Below are 11,099 nucleotides of genomic sequence, written 5' to 3'. Positions count from 1 at the left end.
ACTTTGAGTTTAGTTGTTGTATGTAGGTCTTTTGCTGAAGTTTTGGATCATGCTAGGTTGATGAAGGAGATCCATCATGAGGGCCATGGGGGCTATGATAAGAGGCCTAGGTTTTGAGGGGAGCTATTATAGTTCCCAACCCAGAGATGGTAGTTCTCAGAGTAGGTATCCTCTACATTCATCCTATCAGACTCAGAGTCAGCCTAGTTGACCTGATTCAGGTAGCTCTTCAAATTACTAATGGAGGTCAGTCTAGTGCTGATGATCTCCCTAGTAAGGGCAGTGGTCAATCTTTGAGGGGTTAATCTTCTTGTTATTCTAGTTGGGGTGGTTAATCTGAGTCCGCCAGATCTGTTGGTTCTGGTTCATATCATATTTCCTATTTTACTTGTGAACTCCTTGGTCACTATTTGTGTGATTTCCCTAGTCATGGGGAGATTATTGCATCATCTCAGAGTATTCCCTCTATTAGAGCAGTTAATCCCTCAGCTAGAGGTGTTTTTCATGGTTGCAGGGATGGTTCCTAAGGTACTCGAGGAGATTCTCGGGCGGGTAGGATAGGAGAACGTCAGGTCCCAGCCAATTAGCGGGCGTGGTTAGTTGTACGCATTACCTTCTAGACCCAAGGCTGAGACTTTGGATGTTGTAGTTATATGTACAATTTCTTGGTGCCACCATTCGGCCCTTTCTTTATTTGATTTAGGGTCCACTTATTCTTATATTTCTGCTTATCATGTACCACGGTTGGAGTCGACTAGTGGATTGAGTGGTGGATCGTGTATTCAGATTATCTGTTTTGATAGTTAGTAATGTTGATACCTATGTTGATCTGATTATTCTGGGTATGGTGGATTTTTAAGAGATTCTGTGCATGGACTGGTTATCCCACTATCACGCGGTCATAGATTTTTTTTCCAATATTGTTACCTTAGTCGTGCCCATTATACCCCCAATCGTGTGGTAGGAAGTTGTTAGGCATGATCCGATGGGAATTATTTCTTATATGTGTTCTAGTAGAATTATATCAAGGGGTTGCAAGTCTTATCACACTTGTATCTGTGATGCTATTATGGTGAGTCCATCATTTGACCATGTTTATGTTGTTGTATGAGTTCCCTGATTCATTGCCTACTGACCTGCCTAGTATTCCCTTTGTCTGTGAGATCAAATTTGTATAGATCCTGAGTCAAGCACCTGACCTATTTCTATGGCACCTTACAATATGGATCTTTCCGAGCTTTTGGAGTTGAATTCTTAGCTTTAGGATGTTTTGGTAAGAGTTTTATTAGACTAAGTGTGTCTTTGTGGGGAACTCCTATATTTTTTGTAAAGAAGAAAGATCGTTTCATGCACTTTTGCAGTGATTATAGGCAGCTTAATAAAGTGATGGTGAAGAACTATTATCCTATACCTCGCATTGATAATTTGCTTCACCAACTTCAGGGTGCAGTTGTGTTCTCTAAGATTGATTTCAGATTTGGTTACCTTTAGTTGAGGATTCAGGCTGAGGATGTCCCAAAGATAGCTTATAAGACCCATTATGGTCATTATGAGTTCTTGGTGATGTCTTTTAGGTTGTGATGACGTCAAAACTACACCTCTTCTAAGAAGATGATATAGTCACTATCAAAATATAGTAACCCAATAGAGGTTAGGGTCAAGTCCTAAGGAAACACGGGAATCATGTATGTCAGCAGTTGTAGTCGGCGGGAAGAAAAAGAAAAGTAACTATAGGGTTTTGATGTAGTAATCTCGAGCAAGTAACAATACTAACTTCGGTTGTAATCAGTCGTACTAGGATTATGTTGCCCTTGGCTTCTCAACTCTGTAGGCCTTTCATGCTTTGTTGAATCAACATGATACCCTGCATATAGAATCGATAAGTTATGTACCTTTTGCAGTCTTTTGGACGAGCAAAAAGATTTTGCCCTTTACCTTTTGAGTCTCAGGATGCCGCCTTACTAACCCTTATCTTGATCCCAGTTAACTATAACCTTCTGAGTCTCTCGTTATTAGATGAAACCTAACCATATTAATAAGATTAAAACTACAAGCATGGATCGACAGTTAAACTCGAGATTAATGTTGTATATATCTTTTCATAGCCACTACTCCTCTTTTAAAGTAAGCAACAATATCTTGAAGGGATCCTAACGTGTGCACCATTAGTAAAACTATTATAATGAGGAAAAAGCAATGCATTCTTGGGTATCGATTCAAAAACAATAGAACTTCCCATACTTCGTTAATCCGCCATGGGTTTTAGCCACTCATGCTTGTGACGAAATCAATAAGGTTCATAAGTGAAAGCATAGATTAAATTAAAATGGTAAGAAGTGTAAAAAAAACCACAACCATAACTGAATTAATCAACTGAAGTCAATTCAAGAGAATCCCAAGATAAGAATCAAATCTTGGAATCAAAATATATTTGTGTGTATCAAAAGTACATAACTCCCACTAAAAACACATAAAGGGTATTTATAGTACATGATGTAACCCTAAAACTAAAGCTGGAACGAAATAGGAGAAAACAAGGTCGGTGGCCACATATGGTCTGTACATGTGCCCTGACCATAGGCGCAGATAGTCCCTGCGGTCAATAGGGTGAGCACTGGTACAGAGCGCAGGTAATGGAAAAAGTCCTGCAAGTCAGCCCTTGGGATTTTTGACTTCTGGCACATACTTTGCCTACCTGCAGTCCATAAGTCCTACATGTGGTCTGTAGGTGGACTTAGTAAGTGCCGGGAGTCATCTTTTCTGTTTTTCTTCAATTCTCGAACATGGTTTGATGACAAACAAGCAGAAAAGTGTCCCGAACATCCATAATTTCTCCAAAAAGTATCCAAAAACACCTTTTTTCACCTTTTTCACAAACTTCACATCTAAAACATGATTTCCTGCAATCATACCCAAAACGCATCATATCTAACAAAATAAGCTCATAAACTTTCATATTTTCATCTTTTTATGCATTGAAAGTACTTTATTTCTATAGAACATCAACACCCTGAACTTAGAATATTTACATGTCATTAAGCAAAAAACACAACTAAAATAAAAACGACGCTTAACTAGGAGAATCTAAGCTATTCAAGACAGTCAGTCAACACGTAAAACTCAAATTACTACAACCCCCTCCTATATTACTTTTTAAAACCAACTATGTATAAACGTGAAGCAAAATAATGTGACACAATGGGATCACAGTATAGTAATTACATTAGTAACATGAAACCACTCATATATACAAGTTACACTACCCGAATCAAGTAAATAGCAATCAATATGACTCAAGTGCCCTCACAACAAGGATAACCCACTCACTCATATGAAATAATGCATGTCAATACAGGGATGGTAAAGAGACACTTACACTCAGAAGAGAAGTTCCAAGAAATGTGCATCAAATACCAGAGCTTGCCCTTATTTTCTGTACCTTAGCATTTAGATAGTAAAGTTAGGATCACTATAGGACTTTTCTCACCTTGTAATGTAGGCTTAGGGGATGGTATGGTACATATGGACATATCAAGTGAATAAGCCTCCTTGGCACTACACTAACCTTGGGGTCTTACTTACTAGCCAATTTTCTTTTTATTCCACCCTTATTTCTCCATTTTAATTGTTTATTTCACATTCATGTTCGGAGTGGTCTTTTATTCTTTCTTTGATTTTCTTTTTTTCATGACTTTTCTTTGTTTCTTTTCTTTTTCTACCACACCCAACCCTTGTTTCTTTTCTTTTTCTACCACACCCAACCCTACTAACTTTTTCCTCTAATTTTAACCTACTTCATACCTATTTTACACTATGCACCCCTATGATAGTCACCCTCAACTTAGTCATTTTTCCTGAGTTAAGATGTACAATGTCCAAGAAAGACCGGGGCCAAAATAGGTTCATTGTATTATAAATGGGAATGTGAATGGTGAAATAAGAAAACTAGTCTTATGATGCTCAAAATATGGATCAAGGGAGATAATTCACACATGGAAGGTCATTTAGGATAAAATGGACTAAAATAAAAAATAACCTATGATATTGTCCTGACTAACTATCCTTTAACCAAGGCAAGACTAACCAGGCAAGTTCTAAATTCAACATACAGGGAACTAGGTAGTATCTTGCACACACATGGCACAAAGTCAATATTACCAACTACTACCTATCCAATTCATGCAATTGCTAGTAAGTGATTATCATGTCCCTTATTCTAATGCCATAACAAGATCCACAAAGTTCACACATATATATTTTCTCACAGTTATAAAACACAAAATTAGGAGGGGTGCCAAAAATCAATCAAAACATGACTACTACCCTAAATACTTATAAATCTACTAATTACACAAAAACAAAACACAATACGAAGTAAAATATAATATGACACAAAATTATCTAAGACATATCAATTTTACAACCCTACCGAAGTCGATAGAAAAAGAAGCACAACAATAAAAATCCACAATGGCATGGTATGCCCAACCCCAACTAAAAACTATACACTGTCCTCAATGCACTAAAATAAAATAGAGGGAAGTAAGAACATACCTGGGATGCACTAGGTGCTAGAATAATGAGCATACCCAAATGGGGGTATATAAGTTGGTAGAGGTAGTGGTCGTGACGACGTACTACTAGATGATGCACCCACTACTATAAATGCACGCCTCTGCCTATCAAAGAATTTAGACTCTATCGAATTATGTCTAGCCTTTTTAACAGCCTAGTCATATGGAAAATCAGAGTCCTTCAAGTCTTTTATGTGACCTCCCTTATCCCCAACTACTAGGAATATCTCATCACCCTCTATAAAGAAATCAAACTGCCTCGATGTGCGTAAAGATAATATATGGACCACATGAGGTATAACTGAGAGAGTGACTGCTATACGGCTCTCTGTGAGAGAGCATACCTCTACTTTTAATATATCAAGCTCCTCCCTAATCTGGGCTAGATTTGGTGCATCTGTGTTTATGAATTGAGCTATAAACTATCTCTCAAACTCATTGATCTATGTCTGGAAATTAGCACGTAGCCCAAACATTACAGCTCTTAATACAACCTCTCATCTGGCCTCTTCCTGCTCAAATCTAGTCCTAACCTGTGATATCATATGCTTATAGAGGTAGATTATCTTAACAACCCTAAACCTAGCATTGGTGGTCCTCTGGCTGTCCACCAATCTCTGTAAAAACTCACTAGATATTATGTTCATACTTGAAGCAGGAGCTATAGTAGATGGGCAAGTAGGCTTTAAAGGTATACCCACCGGCTCTGATTTCAAAGCTGGGGCTGAAAAATAAGTAGTTCGTGTCCCCACGCCCTGTGTAATAGAGTTTGGATCCTCTCTCTGCTCTTCTATCTCCATATCAATACTAACACCTACATTATCTCGATGTTTCTTATCAGGCTCTGTGGAAATTGCTGGGCCCTTTGTCTAGGATTGTGGTACTACTGCCTACTATCTTGATCTCCTGGAAGGGCCTGGACGTGCCAGATCCTTCATAGTCTTTGTCTTCATAGTCGTCATCTCAAGAACCTTATCGTCTACACCTGTTATCTCAGCAACACCAGCCTCATTACATATTCGTTGAATCATGTAAGGGAATGGAAGACTCGTGAACTCCTCAAATGCTCTGCCATGTAACTCATACCTAAGGATGGAAGCATAATTAATAGTATATCCATCCATCATATAAGCAACTAGTTTAGCTCCCTCCCATATCAATGTATTATCTAAAGTAGTGGGTATTAGTCGGTATCTAATCAGCAGCTACCAACACTTGGCCTCAAATATCAATAGGCCCTTCTTGATCACACTATGCCCCCTCAATCCATGGGTTTACATCATCCAAAGGTTAAATATAACTAGCTATTCACCTAGCCATCTCAACCTTCTCTCATTAGTCTCATCCTCCCATATGATATGTTTATCACGTACGTCCCTTAGTCTGTGGTCACACTCCGCCATAGATGCAAGAGTAATGTAATCTGGCTGAAGATAACTCTGGGGATAGTCTCTGTCGAAATGTCAACTATGACCTCTCTAACCATTACATGATCAAGTTGTGGTTGGCTAGCATATTTACCAAGTCTATACACCTGCGCATAGGAAGAACTATGGTAGTTCTATAGGATGTATAAAATTCTCTTATCAAATTCAGGCTAAAAGAATCGAGTGACATAGTCATCCACTCTAGCTAAAATCTATCAAATATCTCTCGTAACTATGACACTCAATCTAGCCTTGATAGGTCAATCTGTCTCTCCTTATAAATAGACCTCACAGTCCTGCCTACCTCCCACATATGACTATCAATAGTAAAGATCTCCCGCATCTCTTCCATAAACCACCTCAGAGGTCCCTCCTCGAGAGGTACATCTGAGGCTTGTACGAGAGCTATACTCTACCCATGTTGTACTAACTCTTCATGGGTAGCTTAATCTATACCTTCCTCAGATTCAGGTATATCTGTCTACTGTACATGGTAGCAGTACCCTTCTAAATCTGGGGCACTTCTGATAAATCCTCATACTCTACCTCCTCGGATAAATCCTAGGACCCCTCCTCAGACTGAGGGGTCCTAAGCAGCAGCCTGTGGAGTAGAATCAGAATCTGTCTCTTCATCATCATAATAAACATCAGGTGGTGGAGTGTGGGGAGGTGACATCTTTGCAGAATTAATCCTTGACAGAGCTGTAACTATCGGAGCAGCCTGGTAAATCTGTCCTCTCGTAACTCTGCATGTCACCTAAATTGCAGCATCTCTACGTCACTACCTTGGGTACTCCTACACTAAACCACAAGGCTTGGGAGACTCTTCCCATATTCTCTAAGTACCTTACTTTGCCTTATTCATAGCCTTAGGCACCATATGTACTTAAAAAACTAGTTTTTAGATTCCAACAAAAGTAGGAGATAGCGAAAATAGGAGAAAAACTCAAAATTCAAAAAATTTAAATTTTTCCTCAATTTTCACACCCTTATAACCTATTTGAAATTCCAATAATTCCAATGTGCACACACCTAGCATAAATTACAGCTTTCAAAGCAAACAAACATGCTCAACTACTTGTATTGCTTTTATTCATTCAAATTTAACTTTCGGTTGGGGCCTAACTTTAGATTTTACTTTAAAACAAGGCCCTACATTAAGATTTGACGCTACTTTGGGGATTCGACATAAAAGGATGATATATACTATATATTTTTCAATGTAATACACATATCAACTTATTTAACAATAAATAATAAATACATAACCATTAGGAGTTGAGAAAGTTGCCTCTTTTATAAAGAACCAGAAGTGAGTAATGAAGAAGTCAAGCAAAACCAAAGTTGGCACTTGTTTTTAGCGTGTTGGGACAAGTTCTTATCTCAAATAAGTGTCAATTTATCCTTTACTTAAGTGTGTGGTTAGTTTGTGTTTTAAGAGGGAAGTTTTAATTCAAAGATAAAAGTGAAGTTTTAAGGATTAGAATGAGTTTGAATAAGGTTAAGGTTGTTTAAATATAGGTGGGGGCTATTTTAGGTCATATATAAGCGTTGGTGGGCCCAAAATTTGAATTAAAAAATAGGCCCAATTTTTGACCTATCCACGGTTAATACCTACGCCTACCATCTGCAGCCAGGCATGGGGAATAGGTACCACCTATGGCCAGCAAGTGCAGGAATCAAGTGTTTTTGGCCCACTTTCCTACAATCCAGACTTAGTGTTTCAATATTTTTCCAAATATTTATGGTGCCGCAACCTAAGTTTGGGGTCCCAAAAGTAAAATTAGATTCCAAAGTCCATAACTTTCCTTTTTTCATCCTAAAAAATTCAACTTTTCAACTTATTACTCAACTTACCGTGTGGGACTTGTGACCATGATGGGTTGATCACACAACCCACTTACCTGGAAATTGATGAATGTAGCAATTTTTTTTACCATATTATCTGTAAGTTCAATAGATTAAAAACTATAAAAACAAAAAACAACAAAAACGTGAACACTAACAATAGTGGATTGCCTCCCAATTAGCAATTGATTTAACATCGCGGCACAACGTGGCTATGTTGGTTGCTCAAACTTCACTAACAAGCCCATGGGTTGCCACCCATACAGAGCTTGATTTAATGTCATGGCACGATACAGGTATCTTTAATACTTAGAATTTATCAAGATATCCATAGGAGTATCCTCCAGGGTCATTAATACAATCAATCACTGACACTATCCTCATATCGATTAGCTGCTTCATTGACTTTCAGATGTTAAATATAGCCTCCTCACCATTTACTCCAAAATTTTAGTTATCCTTTCTCCATGTCAAGCATAGCTCTACTTGTGCTCATAAATGATCTTTCCAATATAATGGGCCTCTCGATGTCAACCTTACATTCTAGGATTACAAAGTCACCAAAAAGATGAAGTTATCTACCCTCATGATCACATCAAAAGAGATTCACATAGGTTTCTTCATTATGCATTCAGCCATAAACTATCATATCAAAGTTGGTTCTGAAGGGTTCAAGCCCAATTACTTGAATACGCCCAACGGCATCAAATTAATATTAGCCCTTAATAGAAAATCAGGATAACTCAATAGTGCATGGTAAATGAATAAGCCAAAATCACCTTTTCTCTATGCGAAAGACCTAGTCATGACTGCACTGCAGTGGTGCACACCATCATCATCATCAATTGATGCTCTTTTCTTCCTTATGACCAATTGTTTCATGAACCTAGTATATCCAGGCATCTGCTCTAATTCCTCAAAAAATGATATGTTTAAGCATAATTCTTTCAGTATCTCAATGATCGCTTGAACTTACCTTCCTCTTTATTTTTCCTCAATCTCTGAGAAAAAGGTGGGGGTGGTCTCAGAATTTGTCTAATTTTGGGCTTAATGGTCGGACCATTACCTTTGTCTTCAGTAGCTTTACCTTTATCACTTGTTACCTTTTAAAACTCAACAAAAGGATTCTCATCATCAGTATCTTCTTTAGCAGGTCATGGGTGATACATAGCAGTGATACCACTTCTCGTGGTAAAAGAAAATACATGACCATTATTTTTGGATTTTGAATCATGTTTCTTGAAAGGTTACCTGGCTTCCTTTGGTTTAGAGTTGCAGACATCTACTCGAACTGGTGCTCCATCTACTTGATAGTAGTGGCATGTGACTCAACCTTCTGGGTCAATCTTGAAATATAGTCCTTAATCTCTTTAAGGTTGGTCTATCGATTTTTTGACCCTTCACCAGCTTAGCCAACATCTCTTCTATTCTAGATTCTACATTTTTTCTACCAAGTGGAATATACCTATGTCCTATCTTTCTATAGTCATCCATCTTTCTATAGTGACCATCTCACTCTATGCTACGATCTTTATATTTTTCATAATAGTTTTGACCTTGGTTCCCATGCCCTTAGGCTCAAAAACCCACCATCTAATAATCTAGATAATTTGTTTCCTATTCCAATTCTGACTTATAAGCTTTGGAAGTTGACCCCTTGTTACTACTGCATTTACTTCCTCAAAAGTCATTGTTGTAAGCTGCTTTCCTAGTAACCCAAGATCGGTTCTTAGCAATATAATCTCTTGCACTACTGTGTCATCAGCTAATTTCTAGTCGTAGGAGGTACGAATAACATAAGTGTTAGATATCCTCTCAGCCTCCCGAGTTTTCCAACCTTGGTTAGTGAGCGAGATCTGATATAGCATCTCCAAAGTTGCCTCCCAGTGTAATCTCATAACATCTTCTCCAGATATAGTGTAGATGGCTCTAAAGATTCTGGTCAAGGCTTTGTAGAATATCTACAGTAAGCTCATCCCTGACAATCGATGGTTGGGCATTATACTTAACTTCTTCTTAAACCTAAACCATGCAAAGTACTTAGATTCTAACTATAGCAACCTGATATTATAGATATCATCCTTCAGCTGCAATATCCTAGATGGAGGAAAGAACCTATTCAAGAAGGGGAAAAGCCTCAGTTTGAATGCTTCCTGATTCACCTCTCGATTTGTATATAAACTGCAAGTCCCAATGAAACAATCAGGTGCAAGTTTGTATCATCTAAAGGCAGAACTGCAAACACACCCTTCTAATTTAAGAGTTGATTTATTGCACTCGTGATATCAAACTTGATACCTAGGTGTAAAACAGGAGAAATATTTCTCTAGTCTCTGTCGAATCAACATATCCCCAGTATACTTCATCATCTATATATGGCTGCACATACTAATATATTTGGATTACTTGAACACATATACCTCTAGCTCTGTTCTAGTTGCCATTGAGTGTTGCTCGGTGGTTTGGTTCTTGTCTCTGCTTAGCTAGCTCTTACTCCCTAACTACCAATTGAGCTTCTTCCATTTCACTTATCATATCTTTAGCTTGAGCTAACAGTTCACCAGTCTGACAATCAATTATATCTTGTACTCCTTTGGGAGGAGAAGGAGGTACAACATCACAAACCTAGGAAGTTTATCTCTTTTCTGCTCAGATATCCTACTAGGTATTTGTAGGATCCTCTCTGACTTTGGATTAAGTGGAAGTAATGGATCCCCTCTACTCTATGCATTAGGCATACACCATCGTATGCCCAACTAAGAACAAAAACAAAAAGAAAACCTAAAAACTGCAACAACTTCAAAACATAAATCAACATCATATTCCCTGGCAACGGTGCTAAAATTTTAATGACGTCCAAACTAAAATTTATCTTTAAAGATAATGCAGTCATTATACAAAATATAGTAACCCAATATAGGTTGGGGTTAAATCCTAATGGAACACATGGAATCATGGATCTCAACAGTTTTAGTCGGCGTGCAGAGTGAGAAAAGTAAATTGAGGGTTTTGATGTAGTAATCTCGAGCAAGTAAGTATACTAACTTCAATAGTAATCAGTAGTAGGTGAACACTAGGATTGTGAACCCCCTGGCTTCTTAACTCCATAGGCACATCTTACTTTGTTGAACCAACCCAATACTTTGCATCCATAATCAATAAGTTATGTACCTTCTGCAGTCTTTTAGATGAGAAAAAGGATTTCACCCTTTACCTTTTGAGTCTTAGGATGTCTCCTTACTAACCCTTA

Source organism: Capsicum annuum, chromosome 10, assembly GCF_002878395.1.
Source record: "Capsicum annuum cultivar UCD-10X-F1 chromosome 10, UCD10Xv1.1, whole genome shotgun sequence".
Classification (NCBI taxonomy): domain Eukaryota; kingdom Viridiplantae; phylum Streptophyta; class Magnoliopsida; order Solanales; family Solanaceae; genus Capsicum; species Capsicum annuum.
This window is presented reverse-complemented; position numbering follows the sequence as displayed.